Consider the following 18,470-nt stretch of genomic DNA (forward strand, 5'->3'; position numbering starts at 1 on the left):
TAGAGATCTGTATCACGACATGTTACAGTTACATCTTACTCTCAAATTCCACAGTGACGATGAAGTAGAATTTCATTGTTTTCTTCCATTACTGTTTCGTATATTCTACTGGCACCCTACCTGACTGATTTAATTCAAATCACTCTTCCCTTGGGTAATCAACCAATTAAAGTATGATAGTTCTTGAACTGCCAGCAGTGAGGTTTCCCAACCACCTCTTATATGTTGTTATGTAGTAATAAATCATAAAGTTTGTAAATATGGGTGTGAAAGTGAAATTAGGGAAGATGGTAAGAAGTACAGAGTAAGTACACAGATTCCCTTGGGCAACAAACACCTTCTTAATGTCAAAACTTATAAAAAATTAAAGTCACTTTCAAGGTATCACTTAGTGAAACCAACTGGAAATACTTGTTAAGCTTTTGTGATTCTGTGACTATTGCTGAATTGGCCATTGATATCATTCAACCACATAAGCATAAGCTCTTAACTTGACAGCTATTTAAATGTGCGTACCAGCCAGGCGTGTGAGATGCAATATTGGAGAGGCAGAGCTTATTCTTTCCCTTTAGCTTCTTCCCCCCCCCCCCCCCCCTCCCGCTCTGCCGAGACATCTTTGCACTCCCCTTTCCTTGCCTTCAGGCAGACATCACTTGAGCCAAAGTACATGTACCCCTTCCCTTCTGCCCCTCACCAGCCACACTAGACAACAGCTGCTGTGATTTCAAGCAGCCACAGCTGACCATGTGCAATATTGTGCTATCCAGAATGACCAGCTGATAGTGATTTGAGCTGAAGTTTTATTCTCAGACCAGATCCCACAAGCAAACACATACACAATAAACCAATAGGGGTACACAAACATCTCTACTAGACTTTTTACTCTAAAAAATGACCTCATTGATAGGTAGATACATTATTGTAATAAAACCACACTTAATTAGTCTTCATGATGTATGATGATAATACTGGAAGCCTCTACTATGGGGTAATGTGCTAGTCACTAAATCATGATCGGTATATGCACAGCTCAGTCGCATGATGAAAGGTAGATTCAATAGAACTCCAGTTGGGAAGTTTAATGTAGTGGAACAATTTAGTTTGTACTTGGGTGGTGATGCAATGGAATAATTCCCTCCAGCAATTAACACAATAAATAGTGCTCTCTTGTACATGGTCTCCTGAAGAGTTACCAAGAAGATTGATGCTCTATTTATTAAGATTTATTGAACGTGAATGCTGGAAGACAACACACATATTATGAATTAATTTCAAATTGTTGTTGTCACAACATTCTGTGTTTTGTTATCTCCTTAGAGATTCTCCCTGTTGTGGTGTAACCACAAATGCTGGAACAAAGATGCAAAATGAAAGACCAGAGAAGGCAGTGAAGAAACAGCGGCCAATGGTGCGCCACACACGGCACGCCCACTGCAACAGCTGCATACAAACGCAGCTCCTGCTAGCCTCAGCGCACAAGGTCAATCTGAGTCTGCAACATTATTAGTGCTATGCTGTCAGTATCAAGTGTTTCCTTGATCTCTGTGTATAGCAAGAACTGTACTATTTTCATATCGCCTCTTGTTAGTGACACTTGCTGTAAAGAAAGTTAAATATTGTCAGTTTGCTTTCTGTAAATAAAACTACTAATGTTATTTGTTTGAAACTGTTGTATAGAATTCTGAGAATGCTGCAACCTGTAGGCACCATAGTAGAGATGAGTGGGCAAGAACCCACAACTGACGATGAATCTACACCCAAACTACGTGCCGACAGCCATGGCCATATTTCTACTGGTGCCTTAATTCTCCCTTGTCTTTACTTTTCAGGGGCACTCACTTTGCTTTACCCTTTTCTTGTCATTTTTGCTAATCAGTGTTTTCAGGTGGGCATTGCAGACATTCCTCTGATTTTGTCACACTTTTTCCCTTGTATCTTTTTTTGCCATTTGTGTCTTCTAATATGGCCACCCCACCTGTCCCACTCCTTGCTCAGGTGCCGCAGCCACAAGCATTAGATGCCACACAGCTAATGCAGATAATTCAGTTTCAGACTACCCAGATTTCTACATTTCTCAACATGGTGCAGCAGCTACTCACCAATGCTGCATGCCCAACAGAACTAGCTTCGCCTACTACAGCTACTATACCACCTTTCTGTAAATTTTGTAAACAGGATGAGGAATGGCTTGAGTGGCTTTCACAGTTTGAGGCACACATCATCGCCCACAATGTACGAGGTACTGTGAAACTTCCGTATATATTATCAATGGTAGGAAGTCCAGTGTTCCGCCTTATCAACAAACTTTTTCCTGTGGCTACTCTGAGTGAACTGTCTTATGAAACGGTTATCTCTTTGCTAACTACCTATTATGATCAACAAGTGAATGCAGCTAGGTATCAATTGTTCAATTGCAAAAAATGGTCAGCACAGACATATTGCAGTATGCGGGCAGATGTGATGTATCCCTGATCAGAGACAACAGTGGACAAAGTTGCAGTTGTGAACAGAGACACTGAAGGCATTCAGCAATAGTAAACCCAATTCTGGGTCACCATTGTGAGAGGTGGAGCTCCACTCCAGGGAAACGGAAATGGTAGTTGGAACATTCAGGGAAGCTACAAATGTGTATAGCATAATTTGGTATCTGTCATTAGCATTTGATAGGTAATGGAGGGACTCCAGTCTTGGCCAGTAGGTTGTTCACAGAGCTAGTTTGGAAGGCTCCTGTTTCAAGTTGGACCCTACAATGATGAATGGGGTCCAGTATCCACAATGCTGAGGGTGATTCTCAGTCACATGCAAGACTCCCACAATTAAGACAGGATCGACTCAGGGCTCTGTAGAGCCACAAAAGGGTAGAGTGAGCTGCACCCCAGCTAATGTTACTGAGGCAGCAAATTGTACTGAGGTGTTGCCAGCACCTTCACTTAAGTTAGTGAAGATGGGGAAACGACGTCAGCTGGGAATTGAATTCCAGGCCCAAAAACCAGTGTATCTCAACTACAAGAAATAACTGATCATCATTTACGTAAAACTCTGTGTGTGGTCAGGCAATAAGACAGCAACAGACATGCATGACAAGAGTCTTGGCAGCTGAAAACCGAAAGCCATGGATGAGAGCTCATAACTGAGCCTTTTACATGGTTCCCTGTAGCGGATGCTGAGCAACACCCACATTAGAGGAGCAATAATAAAAGCAAAAATTGTTGGCATGTAAGGAGGGCAATACTGAAGATGCCTCCGCTGCTGTTAGACCACCATTGATGGCCTCCAGAAAGAGGGGCATATGCAGTACACAGTCCTGCAGGACCTTATCCTCTTCATTACGACAGGTTCTGAGTGAAGCACCCATTTGAACCTGGAAGGTACAGTGTGACAGGAAATGCTTCCAAAAATTTGAGTGGACCCTGGAGAGCCCACTCATGTAATGTAGTAAGTATGTGGTGACACCAAGTCATGTGATAAGCCTTCTGTAAGTCGAAAAAGACAACAATGAGGTGCTGATGACGTGCAAAGGCCATCTGAATGGTGGACTCCAAGTGAACCAAATTATCAGCAGTGGAGCAGCCTTTGCAAAAACTGCCCTGAGATGCAGCCAAAAGACACCAAGACTCAAGGAGAAAATAGCCACTTGCTCACCATGCATTTGAGCAACTTACAGTGAATGTTGATAAAGTGGATTGGGCAATAACTGCCCATCCATAGTGGGTTCTTATCCAGTTTAAGCACTAGAACTATGGCACTTTCTTGCCACTGAGATGAGAACTCACCCTTATTCCAGATCCAATTAAAGAGGACAAGGATGTGACACTGACAGTCCACTGAGAGATATTTCAGCATTTGGTTGTGATGCAGTCTGGCCCCAGTGGTCATACCAGGGCAATGGGCTAGGGGACTGGAGAGTTCCCATTCACTGAATGAAACATTATATGACTCCAGGTAGTGGGTAGTAAAAGATAAGAGCATTCACTCCACCCACTGTTTAATGAACTGAAAGGCAGAGTGGTAGTTTTCAGGTGTAGATGTGGATGTGTAACGCACCAGTAAAATGTTGGGCAACAGCATTGGGATTGGAATAAACAGCACCATCTAAGGGAATACTTGGTACACCTACAGGGGACTGGAACTGTAAAGGCATCTGATCTCTGACCATACCTGTGAGAGAGAAGTATGTGATCCACTGGTGGAAAAATGCCATTCCTAGGATTTGTGTTTTTGTCATTTTATGAGATAGTGGACAGGGGCATGGAGGCGTTTAAAGACAATGAGGCACTCTGGTGAAAGGTGTCACTTATGGTGTTGGAGAGCCCACTTATGATCTCTAATGGCTGCAGTGATCTCTGTCTCCACCAGGGTACCTTTTCCAATGGTGGGATCCCAAGGAAGAGGGGATGGTTTCGTTGGCTACCAAAAGAATGTTTGCCATTGTATGCTGAACAGCCACATCAATAGTACTATGGTGGGGCCATCTGGGTAGGATCCAGGAGAGCAATGCTGAGGGACAGACAGGAAGATTGGGAAACGGTCACCACCACACAGGTCATCATTCTTCTTTTACTTGTTCCATAGATCACGATTATGACACTTCGTAATGATGTGGAACATGTCAGATTAATAAAAGGTGTCTATACAAGATATTACATTAGACAAAATATTACATGACACTCAAAATTGTTAATTTTTTTGAGGGGGTTGGGAAATTACCCACTTACTATATCCAAAAATTCATCTAATGAATAGAAGGAGTTTCCATTAAGAAATACTTTTAATTTCCTTTTAAATGCTATGGCTATCTGTCTGACTTTTGTGGCAGCATAATTCACCCCCTTCTGAGCCAAAGTTAGATTTAACCTAGAGTAGTGAAGATCATCCTTTCTCCTAGTGTTGTAGCCATGTACACTGCTATTACTTTTGAATTCATTCGGATTGTTAATAACAAATTTCATAAGTGAATATATATATATTGTGAGGCTACAGCGAAGATTTCTAGCTCTTTAAATAAGTGTCTGCAGGATGATCTTGGATGAGCTCCAGCAATTATTCTGATTACACACTTTTGTGCAATGAACACTCTTTTACTCAATGATGAGTTACCCCAGAATATGATGCCATACGAAAGCAGAGAATGAAAATAGGTGTGGTAAGCTAATTTACTCAGATGTATATCGCCAAAATTTGCAATGACCCTAATAGCATAAGTAGCTGAACTCAAACGTTTCAGCAGATCCTCATTGTGTTTTTTCCAGTTCAACCCCTCATGGACGTACAGTGGATGGATGGTAAAAGACCAGTGCTGCAAAAGGAGATATCAATGGCTGAATAAATTTGATGTGCTACACTGAAATGTGTGATGGCACCAGAGTTCAAGAGACAAAGATCGAGCTGTCTTTACCACAGCCAGTGACAAATGGTTATGGGCATTGAAGTCACTGAAGACTAGGAAAGGTTGGGGCAGGTGAGAGAGTAATGCAGACATCATGGGACACAATATCATCAGGAGGCAGATAAACATTACAAATGGTAAAATACTTGATATGAACCCAGTTAAAAATTTTTGGGCTACTGTGAAACAGTGGATAAGGAAATTTACAATTACCACCAAACAAGATCTCATGGAGAAACTAGAGGAAATCTGGTACCATGACAATGATATTAAAATGAAATCTGAAAAGATAATAAAAATATGCCAAACAGGATAAAATGTTGATTAAGAACAAAGGCATGCATACAAAGTATTGAATGTACAAATATAATCTGTATGTGGATGTAAATGTGTAATAAATGTAAAGTTTTGGAAAATATGTCTTTAGTCTAATAAATTGAACACATCTGTATATTAGTCTTAGGAACATCCTGTTTAAGTATTCTATTAATGTACAAAAATAATGTGTTGCAACATGCACTGAAACAATATTGTTAATAAGACAAATATTGAAACAAATAGATTCTACAAAACCTTTGAAGAAATACTGTTGATAATAAATCAAATATTAATTTGTTATCTCCATGTTGTTATTTACAAAAAAAAAAAGAATACCTATAACCTGATCCAAAATAGGTCTTCTTACTACAGTGCACAAAGGACTATACTGCTGCAGATGTGATAGAGAGGAAAAATAATGAGAGGTGGGACCTGAAAATATTATTATAAACCAGGTATTAATTTGTATTATCATTTATATAAAAAATGTTATCTATACTCTCATCCTTTCATACAGTGCACAGAATGCAAATCACTAAGAACTGCTCTAGAGAGAGAAAAAAGGAGGGTTCCAGTAATTATTTTTACAAAACCAAAAATTAATGTATTATTATTAGTTATGAAAAAGTATATCTACCTCAATTCTTCCCAATGACAAAAACATCTCTAATTCTCCTTTTTTGTATACAGTGTTTTGGTATGACAAGAATATGCATACAATTATCATCAGAATAATGGTTACTCAGGTTATTTTGTTAATTGACTTGTACTACACCATTTTCTTTTCTTACTTCTTGCTTTGTTCCTTACAAATTAATGTTTTATCATCATGCCAGCAGTGCACTCATTAGTATCAACACCTCTAGTCTAATAAATAATTATTAAAAATTTATTCACAGTCTTTGAATCCTTTGACATCAGCTGTGAGCCAAGGTAAGTAAATGCTGAATGCAAATGTGAGAATATTGAAGTAAGTACTGAATTGTTACTTCCACACATCTGCAGTATGATTTTTATTTATTTTTTATTTATTTATTGTTCTGTGGGACCAAATTAAGGAGAAATCTCCATGGTCATGGAACGAGTCAGTACATGAAATTGTAACACGATAGTAGAAACAGATAAAATGAAATATAAAAAACATATTCAGGCAACAAGTCATAAGTTTATATAAAGAAAATCAACAATGTAAAACTGGAATTTGCTTAATTTTTTAGCTCTTCCAGGCGCTCCTCGACAGAGTAGAAGGAGAGAGCCATGAGGAAACTCTTCAGTTTAGACTTAAAGGACTTTGGGCTACTGCCAAGATTTTTGAGTTCTTGTGGTAGCTTATTGAAAATGGATGCAGCAGAATACTGCACTCCTTTCTGCACAAGAGTCAAGGAAGTGCATTCCACATACAGATTTGATTTCTGCCTGGTATTAACTGAGTGAAAGCTGCTAACTCTTGGGAATAGGCTAATATTGCTAACAACAAACGACATTAAAGAAAATATATACTGTGAGGGCAATGTCAGAATTCCCAGACTGTTGAATAGGGGTCGACAAGAGGTTCTCGAACTTACACCACATATAGCTCGAACAGCCCGTTTTTGAGTCAAAAATACCCTTTTTGAATCAGAAGAATTACCCCAAAAAATAATACCATACGACATAAGCATATGAAAATATGCAAAGTAGACTACTTTTCGTGTTGAACTGTCACTTATTTCAAATACTGTTCTAATGGTAAATAAAGCAGCATTTAGTTTCTGAACAAGATCCTGGACATGGGCTTTCCACAACAGCTTGCTATCTATCCGAATGCCTAGGAACTTGAACTGTTCCGTCTCGCTTATAATATGCCCATTCTGTCTGACCAAAATATCGGTTCTTCTTTAATTGTGAGTTAGAAACTGTAAAAACTGAGTCTTACTGTGATTTAGCATCAAATTGTTTTCCACAATCCACTAACTGGAGGATTTACCAGGAGAGTGGAAAGGATGCTCAGAACTGAACTGGGAAGGAGTGACAAAAGTGTCCCTTCTCCCAGAAGGGTGGAGGAGGAGGAAGGGGAGGGGTGAGGGGATTCTCAGGACAGATTATTACCAGGGATGTTATAAATCAACTTCCATGGGGTCATAAATAAATTGGCATAACAATGTTGTATTTCATTTTTGTACAAGTTACTGTTCACATGGAGGAAATATAATCTAAATAGTGGGAAAAGATGAATCTTGAAAAAGTAAGCTAGTAAAGAGATAGAATAGATGATTTAAATGAGGAAGAAAATAGTTCACAGAGATAAGTACAAAGAAAAGTGGAAAGGGAGACGAAAACATATGGTAGGGGCATTGAGCTCACTACTGGTCACAGTTATTTTCCTCATCAGTTATTCGTTACTTACTTGCATGTCTGAATGAACAACCTCATTGAAGATCCACAGCTGTATGAAATAATTTGAAATTTATTTTCTGGCTGTGAAGTCAGTGCAAATCAGAAATATCAAACAAGCTAGTTCTGTAATCGCAGTTAATTGCATATTGTCATTTTGCTAAACTGTGTTACATTGTTTTCAATGGGAGCTAGATGTTGCCATTACCTCAAGCAGTAAAATAGTTTATGGACACACATCACTCACATGCTTGTTGGATCCAAGACAACGTTTTGGAGGTTTAAGACTCAAATAATTGCCTTGTGAACCTGATTAGATTTATTGTCATTTCCCTACCTCGTTTAAATTAAATGATGGGATGCTTCCTTTAGAAAGAACTTGACTGATATCCTTCCTCATCCTTGCCCTATCTGATCATGTGATCTGTCTCTAATGATATCATAGGTTCCATATTAAACAATGGTTATCTATCTCTTTTTCACAGTTTTCCAAACCTCCAATTTGGCTCCCCAGCATGACTTTCTGACCTTGTAGGCCTGGAAGTGTAATCATAGTAAAGAAAGGAATACAGCCTGTTATGGCAACAATGTCTTTCGCAACATATTTCTTGAATAAAAATCTCTCGTTGTACATGCCACGTCAATTCAGGAAAAAACTCAAAGCTTTTGACCACTACCTCCATGGTCGTCATCAGGGCTAAAACTGACTGTTGTAAACTAGCAAGGCTCTCACTTTTATATGCAAAGGACAGCTTCTGATTGGCTGGAATACGTCATAGCAACAGCGATATGGTGCATAGTGAAGGGGTCCCTCTACATCCATAGATGTAGTTTATATCCTGCGTTGCTTGCAGCACCACCCCTTGAATCAGGAGGTAAAGTGCGGGAAGTTTTCCTCTGCAATTTTTCTTTATCCAGTGCACTCTTCCAGGTGTTGCTAAGTGCATAGCTGTTGTCTCTGATAAAGTTATTATCGCTAAGTCTAATTTCGACTGCTTCCTGGATCACAGAGTCCCAGTAATTCGATGCGTGGGCTATTATTCTCATTTCTTCAAATAAAATCTTATGCTTGTTAAGCAGGCTGTGCTAAGCCATCACTGATTTTTCCAAATACCTGTATTTCAGGTGGCGCTGGTGCTTGATGCAATGGTCGGAAACGGTTCTTACAGACTGGCCACGTTATTCATGCCACATTCACAAGGAATAGTATAAATTCCCAGAACCCTTAAGCCCAGACTATTTTTGACTGGTCTCAACATTTCCTTAATTTTCCTAGGTGGTTGGAAAACTGGTTTTATTCCTTGCCTCTTTAGGACTCTGCCTATCTTGCTTTTTGTAGCACTGCAAGATGGAAGCTGTGCTATGTGTTGGTCCTCTTCTTGTTTATGGACAGCATCATGTCTTACTTTCTTGGACAAAACTGATTTAATTTCACTGGCAGAATAACAATTCCTCTTGAAAACAGTCATCAAATGGTTAATCTTGGGATCGAGGTGGTCCTTGTCGGAAATAGTTCTGGCTATGTGCACTAAAGTATTCACCATAGCTCTTTTCTGAGACAGATGATGGAAGCTGTGGCTATGCAGATATAAGTCTGTATGCGTGGGCTTCCTGTACACAGAATGGCCCAGTCATCCATCCGGTTACAGCCTGTTAGTTTTCAGAGTGAGTCTTCTACAATATAGTGGAAAGCAGTAGAAATATGCATTCACGTGGAAGCATTGTGTCAGACCGTGAAAAGTGATTGCTGCTACTTGGATCAGGAAGAGAGTTGCTTGTGAAAGACCTCAAATCCTGACCAAACACCTGGGGTCCATTATTGCAGAAATATTTATTTCTGAAATATTGTGTGAGCTAACTACACTGCAATTATAACTGTCAAATAAATCATCTCCGTAAAGCTGACTGTAATTCATAGCACATATGATGACGATGATGAAGGACCATAGTCCTTGCCAGAGGGTAGGGGACAATGAGGGAGACCAGCACCGCCATACTAGGCAAGGTCCTAGCAGAGGTGGTTCGCCATTGCCTTCCTCCAACCATATTGGGGATGAGTGATGATGATGAAGACAACACAACACCCAGTCATCTCGAGGCAGGTGAACATCCCTGACCCTTCCAGGAATCGAATACGGGGCTCTGTGCTCGGGAAGCGAGAACGCAACTGAGAGACCACGAGCTGTGGTCCATAGCACAAAAACAAACAAAAAAATGATGACATTAAAAATTAGATATAAATTTGCCAAAGTTCCTAAAGGAATAATACAAAATACGCACATTATACTCTTGAAAAACTTAGTGCTAATATAGATGATTAATGGAAAATCTCATATAAAGATGTGAAACAAATACTAACAAAGAGATAGGGGAGTTGGCCAGTACTTACCTCAGCTCAGTACAGCAGATAGATACACAAAAAACAGAACCGAAAATTTACGTTCCTAGCTTTCAGAACAAATGTTCCTTCATCTGGGAGGAGAGAGGGGCAAGAAAGGGAAGAAGGGAAAGTAGATTCAATTACTCACAACCCAGGTTATGAAGCAACAGGGAAGGAAAACAGGGAGGGTAGCAAGGATGGAGGCATGGTTGTCAGAGGGAAACCAAAGATATTCTACTGTAAGTACTGTGCCAGCTTCAGACCAAAGAGGATACATACAGAAGTAAAGAGGTATATAGTATAAAGATAAACACAACTATGTAGGATGAAAAGATGCGTGAATGGTGAAAGAGGAAAGGGAAAGAAGAGAAGACTGAAGAGTAAATGGGAGTGAGGTTGTTTAATGTAGGTTCAGTCCAGGGGGATGGCGGGATGAAAGAATGTGTTGGAGTGCAAGTTCCTATCTCCGGAGTTCAGAGGGACTGGTGTTGGGTGGGAGAAGCCAAATGGCACATACAGTGTAGCAGGCTCCAAGGTCCCTAGAATTATGCTGGAGGGCATGCTCCACTACTGGGTATTGGACATCTCCTAGGCGGACAGTTCGTCTGTGTCCGTTCATGCGCTCAGCCAGTTTAGTTGTAGTCATACCGATGTAAAAGGCTGTGCAGTGCAGGCATTTCAGTTGATAAATGACATGTGTAGTTTCACACGTGGCACTGCCTTGAATTGTGTATGTTTTACCAGTAGCGGGGCTGGAGTAGGTGGTTGTGGTGGGATGCATGGGGCAGGTTTTGCAGCGGGTGTCGGTTACAGGGGTAGGAACCGCTGTGTAGAGAAGGTAGTCTGGGAATATTGTAGGGCTTAACAAGGATGTTATGGAGGTTAGGGGGGCGACGAAAGGCAAATCTGTGTGGTGTGGGGAGAATTTTGTCAAGGGATGATCTCATTTCAGGGGTTGACTTGAGAACGTCATATCCCTGGCAGAGTAATTTGTTGATGTTTTCGAGGCCAGGATAATATTGGGTGACAAGCGGGATGCTTCTGTGTGGTCTGGGGATAGAAACATTGTTGTTGGACGTGGAGGAATGTATTGCTCGGGAGATCTGTTTATGGACAAGGTCTGCAGGACAGTTGCGGGAGAGGAAAGCACTGGTTAGGTTATTGGTGTAATTGTTGAGGGATTCTTCACTGGAGCAGATACGTTTGCCACAAATACCTAGGCTGTAGGGAAGGGAGCGTTTGATGTGGAATGGATAGCGGCTATCAAAGTGAAGGTACTGTTGTTTGTTTGTGGGTTTGATATGGACAGAGGTGTGGATGTGAGCTTCAACAAGATGTAGGTCAACATCCAGGAAGGTGGCTTGGGTTTTGGAGACGGATGAGGTGAAATTCAGATTCGAAAAGGAGTTGAGGTTATGGAGGAAATTAAGGAGTGTTTCTTCACCATGAGTCCAGACCACAAAGATGTCATCTATAAACCTACACCACGCCAGGGGAAGCAGCTGTTGGGTCTTCAGGAAAGCCTCCTCCATGCGGCCCATAAAGAGGTTGGCATAGGACGGAGCCATCCTGGTTCCCATGGCCGTTCCCCTGATTTGTTTGTAGGTCTGGCCTTCAAAAGTGAAGTAATTAGGGGTGAGGATGAAGTTGGTAAGTGTGATAAGGAACGAGGTTTTTGTAAGATCTTCGGGTGGGTGTTGGGAGAGGTAGTGCTCAAGGGCAGAGAGACCATGGGTATGTGGGATGTTTGTGTAAAGGGATGTAGCATCTATGGTGACAAGAAAGGTTTCAGGTGGGAGAGGAGAGGGAATGGATTTGAGGCATTTTAGGAAGTGGTTTGTGTCTTTGATGTAGGATGGGAGTCTGCGGGTGATAGGTTGGAGGTGTTGGTCTACCAGAGCTGAGATACGTTCTGTTGGGGCTTTGAAGCCTGCCACAATGGGATGGCCAGGATGGTTCTCTTTGTGGATTTTGGGTAATAGGTAGAAGGTAGGGGTACGTGGCTCAGGTGGAGTGAGTAAGTCTATGGAAGGCGTTGTGAGGCCTTGTGAGGGACCTTGGATTTTTAGGATTTTCTGCAGCTCAGTCTGGATGGAGGAAATGGGATCCTGGGTAACAGCTTTGTATGTTGAGGTGTCGGAGAGTTGACGCAGTCCTTCTGACACATACTCCACACGGTCAAGTATGACAGTTGTGGAGCCTTTATCCACCGGGAGGATGACAATAGAGCAGTCTATTTTCAGCTCCTTAATGGCACGGGATTCAGCTGGGGTGATGTTGGGGGTTGTCGAGATGTTCTTCAAGAAGGACTGGGAGGCAACACTGGATGTGAGGAATTCCTGAAATGTCTGCAATTGATGGTTTTGGGGGAGGGGCGGAGGATCCCTTTGAGAAGGCGGTCAGAACTGTTCTAGACAGGGTTCAACACTGGGTCTAGTATTTGGGGGCTGTGTTTGGGTAGTGAAGTGATATTTCCAGTTGAGGTTGCAGGTGAATGAGACGAGATCTTTAACCAGGGTAGTGTGGTTGAATTTAGGTGTGGGGCTAAAGGTTAAGCCTTTTGATAGAACAGATGTCTCTGGAGGAGAGAGGAATCTGGATGAGAGGTTTAGAACTGAATTGGAACTGGTGATATGTGACATTTGACTGTGGCTATAGTTGAGATTTGGTCTGTGTGGGGTATGTGCTGGGATGGGGAGATTGAGTAGGGTGGCTAGGCTAGGTTTGTTGGCTATGAGGGGGGTTTGTTGAAGGTTCTGTTGTGGTTGGTGTTTGTGAGGGATAGGGAGAGGGACCCCACTTCTTAGGTGTTGCACTAGCACAGTGGATAGTTTTTTCAGGTGGTGTGTGGCATGAAGGTCAAGTTTGCTCTAGGATGATGTTCCTGAATGCGTTCTCCAAGCAAGGGTTTGAGAGGTGGAGGACTTTGAAGAGAGATAGGAGCTGTTGGGAGTGGTGGTTACATGAAGTAGTGTAGAGATTCAGGACAAGTTGGGTAAGGGCTAAGGATTGAAGGTTCTGGAAGTCCAGGAGAGCCTGGTGGAAGGAGGAATTGCACCCAGAGATGGGAACTTTTAAGGAAAGTCCTTTAGGGGTAATTCCAAAGGTTAAGAAGGACTGGAGGAAAAGTATGTGGGATTGCAGTTTGGCTATGGTGAATGCATGTTTCCGGAATGAATGTAAATAATGTGGTACAGGATTAGGGTACATAGTGGGTAACTGGTGGGTAGGGAAATAAAATAACTAAAGTAAAAATAGTGACCATAAGAAGGAGTAAAACACGGAGGGAAGGACGAGAAAGAAAGAAATTGTATTGGAAATGTTCAATACCAAAGGAAGACCACTAAATAAGAAAAATACGGAAAAAGTTGACAAGACCAAGTAAGTATGTCCAGATCAGAGGAAAAGAACACACGTTGATCAAAAACTGAGATAGCGGTTGGGGAAAAAAGATCGCGCGTGCAGCAAAAGAGATCGCGCGTGCCGCAAAATAGATCGCACGTGCTGCAAAAAAAAAATCGCGCGTGCTGCAAAAAAGATCGCGCGTGCCGCAAAAAAGATCGCGGATGTCGCAGAAATGTCCCAAAAAATTTTCCTGTGGCAGAGAAAGACAGCCATTGGCACAAAAGTATCGCCAGAAACACGAAATCGACGGAAATGGATGATACTGGAAAGTGTGGAAGAGATTTTGGCAGTGAATGTTGGCTGGAAAACAGCGAATAACGAACGTTAAAACTATGGAATGATAAATAAATAAATCAATAAACAAAAAAAGAGAAGTGGACTATGAACGGAACAAGATAATAGGAGGAAGATGGAACTAGCGCAGTTGGTGACGAAAATATTTATTTATGTATATATAAAACACTGAAGAAGAGAATGTGTTAAGATGACAGATGTAAGTGATAGCTAACAAAAGGGACTAAACAATGAAGGATGTGGACCATATAGGTGATCTAAATGATCAATGGAAAATCTCATATATAGATGTGAAACAAATACTAACAGAGAGATGGAGGGGCTGACCAGTACTTAGCTCAGTACAGCCGATAGATACACAAAAAACAGAACCGAAAATTTACGTTCCTAGCTTTCAGAACAAATGTTCCTTCATCTGGGAGGAGAGAGGGGAAAGAAAGGGAAGAAGGGAAAGTAGATTCAATTACTCACAACCCAGGTTATGAAGCAACAGGGAAAGGAAAACAGGGAGGGTAGCAAGGATGGAGGCATGGTTGTCAGAGGGAAACCAAAGATATTCTACTGTAAGTACTGTGCCAGTTTCAGACCAAAGAGGATGCATACAGAAGTAAAGAGGTATATAGTATAAAGATAAACACAACTATGTAGGATGAAAAGATGCGTGAATGGTGAAAGAGGAAAGGGAAAGAAGAGAAGACTGAAGAGTAAATGGGAGTGAGGTTGTTTAATGTAGGTTCAGTCCAGGGGGATGGCGGGATGAAAGAATGTGTTGGAGTGCAAGTTCCTATCTCCGGAGTTCAGAGGGACTGGTGTTGGGTGGGAGAAGCCAAATGGCACATACAGTGTAGCAGGCTCCAAGGTCCCTAGAATTATGCTGGAGGGCATGCTCCACTACTGGGTATTGGACATCTCCTAGGCGGACAGTTCGTCTGTGTCCGTTCATGCACTCAGCCAGTTTAGTTGTAGTCATACCGATGTAAAAGGCTGTGCAGTGCAGGCATTTCAGTTGATAAATGACATGTGTAGTTTCACACGTGGCACTGCCTTGAATTGTGTATGTTTTACCAGTAGCGGGGCTGGAGTAGGTGGTTGTGGCGGGATGCATGGGGCAGGTTTTGCAGCGGAGTCGGTTACGGGGGTAGGAACCGCTAGGTAGAGAAGGTAGTCTGGGAATACTGTAGGGTTTAACAAGGATGTTACAGAGGTTAGGGGGGCGACGAAAGGCAACTCTGGGTGGTGTGGGGAGAATTTTGTCAAAGGATGATCTCATTTCAGGGGTTGACTTGAGAAAGTCATATCCCTGGCGGAGTAATGTGTTGATGTTTTCGAGGCCAGGATAATATTGGGTGACAAGGGGGATACTTCTGTGTGGTCTGGGGATAGGAACATTGTTGTTGGACGTGGAGGAATGTATTGCTCGGGAGGTCTGTTTGTGGACAAGGTCAGCAGGATAGTTGCGGGAGAGGAAAGCACTGGTTAGGTTATTGGTGTAATTGTTGAGGGATTTTTGCGGCACGCGCGATCTTTTTTGCAGCACCCACGAGCTTCTTTGCGGCACGCGCAATCTCTTTTGCTGCACGCGTGATCTTTTTTGCTGCACGCGTGATCTTTTTTGCAGCACGCGCGATCTCTTTTGCTGCATGAGCGATCTCTTTTGCTGCATGTGCGATCTTTTTTCCCCAACCGCTATCTCTGTGTGTTCTTTTCCCCTGCTCTGGACATACTTGCTTGGTCTTGTCAACTTTTTCCGTATTTTTCTTATTTAGTGGTCTTCCTTTGGTATTGAACATTTCCAATACAATTTCTTTCTTTCTCGTCCTTCCCTCCGTGTTTTACTCCTTCTTATGATTAATATTTTTACTTTAGTTATTTTATTTCCCTACCCACCAGTTACCCACTATGTACCCTAATCCTATACCACATTATTTACATTCATTCCGGAAACATGCATTCACCATAGCCAAACTGCAATCCCACATACTTTTCCTCCGGTCCTTCTTAACCTTTGGAATTACCCCTAAAGGACTTTCCTTAAAAGTTCCCATCTCTGGGTGCAATTCCTCCTTCCACCAGGCTCTCCTGGACTTCCAGAACCTTCAATCCTTAGCCCTTACCCAACTTGTCCTGAATCTCTACACTACTTCATGTAACCACCACTCCCAACAGCTCCTATCTCTCTTCAAAGTCCTCCACCTCTCAAACCCTTGCTTGGAGAACACATTCAGGAACATCATCCTAGAAGCGAGCTGCAAACTTGAGCTTCATGCCACACACCACCTGAAAAAACTATCCACAGTGCTAGTGCAACACCTAAGAAGTGGGGTCCCTCTCCCTATCCTCACAAACACCAACCACAACAGAACCTTCAACAAACCCCCCTCATAGCCAACAAACCTAGCCTAGCCACCCTACTAAATCTCCCCACCCCAGCACATACCCCACACAGACCAAATCTCAACTATAGCCACAGTCAAATGTCACATATCACCAGTTCCAATTCAGTTCTATACCTCTCATCCAGATTCCTCTCTCCTCCAGAGACATCTGTTCTATCAAAAGGCTTAACCTTTAGCCCCACGCCTAAATTCAACCACACTGCCCTGGTTAAAGATCTCCTCTCATTCACCTGCAACCTCAACTGGAAATATCACTTCACTACCCAAACACAGCCCCCAAATACTAGACCCAGTGTTGAACCCTGTCTAGAACAGTTCCGACCGCCTTCTCAAAAAGATCCTCCTCCCCTCCCCCAAAACCATCAATTGCAGACAATTCACGAATTCCTTACATCCAGTGTTGCCTCCCAGTCCTTCTTGAAGAACATCCCGACAACCCCCAACATCACCCCAGCTGAATCCCGTGCCATTAAGGAGCTGAAAATAGACTGCTCTATTGTCATCCTCCCGGAGGATAAATGCTCCACAACTGTCATACTTGACCGTGTGGAGTATGTGTCAGAAGGACTGCGTCAACTCTCTGACACCTCAACCTACAAAGCTGTTACCCAGGATCCCATTCCCTCCATCCAGACTGAGCAGCAGAACATCCTAAAAATCCAAGGTCCCTCACAAGGCCTCACAATGGCTTCCATAGACTTACTCACTCCACCTGAGCCACGTACCCCTACCTTCTACCTATTACCCAAAATCCACAAAGAGAACCATCCTGGCCATCCCATTGTGGCAGGCTTCAAAGCCCCAACAGAACGTATCTCAGCTCTGGTAGACCAACACCTCCAACCTATCACCCGCAGACTCCCATCCTACATCAAAGACACAAACCACTTCCTAAAATGCCTCAAATCCATTCCCACTCCTCTCCCACCTGAAACCTTTCTTGTCACCATAGATGCTACATCCCGTTACACTAACATCCCACATACCCATGGTCTCTCTGCCCTTGAGCACTACCTCTCCCAGCGCCCACCTGAAGATCTTCCAAAAACCTCGTTCCTTATCACACTTACCAACTTCATCCTCACCCCTAATTACTTCACTTTTGAAGGCCAGACCTACAAACAAATCAGGGGAACAGCCATGGGAACCAGGATGGCTCCGTCCTATGCCAACCTCTTTATGGGCTGCATGGAGGAGGCTTTCCTGAAGACCCAACAGCTGCTTCCCCTGGCGTGGTATAGGTTTATAGATGACATCTTTGTGGTCTGGACTCATGGTGAAGAAACACTCCTTAATTTCCTCCATAACCTCAACTCCTTTTCGAATCTGAATTTCACCTGGTCCTTCTCCAAAATCCAAGCCACCTTCCTGGATGTTGACCTTCATCTTGTTGAAGCTCACATCCACACCTCTGTCCATATCAAACCCACAAACAAACAACAGTACCTTCACTTTGATAGCTGCCATCCATTCCACATCAAATGCTCCCTTCCCTACAGCCTAGGTATTTGTGGCAAACGTATCTGCTCCAGTGACGAATCTCTCAACAATTACACCAATAACCTAACCAGTGCTTTCCTCTCCCGCAACTGTCCTGCAGTCCTTGTCCATAAACAGATCTCCCGAGCAATACATTCCTCCACGTCCAACAACAATGTTCCTATCCCCAGACCACACAGAAGCATCCCGCTTGTCACCCAATATTATCCTGGCCTCGAAAACATCAACAAATTACTCTGCCAGGTATATGACTTTCTCAAGTCAACCCCTGAAATGAGATCATCCCTTGACAAAATTCTCCCCACACCACACAGATTTGCCTTTTGTCGCCCCCCTAACCTCCATAACATCCTTGTTAAGCCCTACAATATTCCCAGACTACCTTCTCTACCCAGCGGTTCCTACCCCTGTAACCAAC

This window comes from Schistocerca americana, chromosome 6 (genome assembly GCF_021461395.2).
Source record: "Schistocerca americana isolate TAMUIC-IGC-003095 chromosome 6, iqSchAmer2.1, whole genome shotgun sequence".
Taxonomy (NCBI): Eukaryota; Metazoa; Arthropoda; class Insecta; order Orthoptera; family Acrididae; genus Schistocerca; species Schistocerca americana.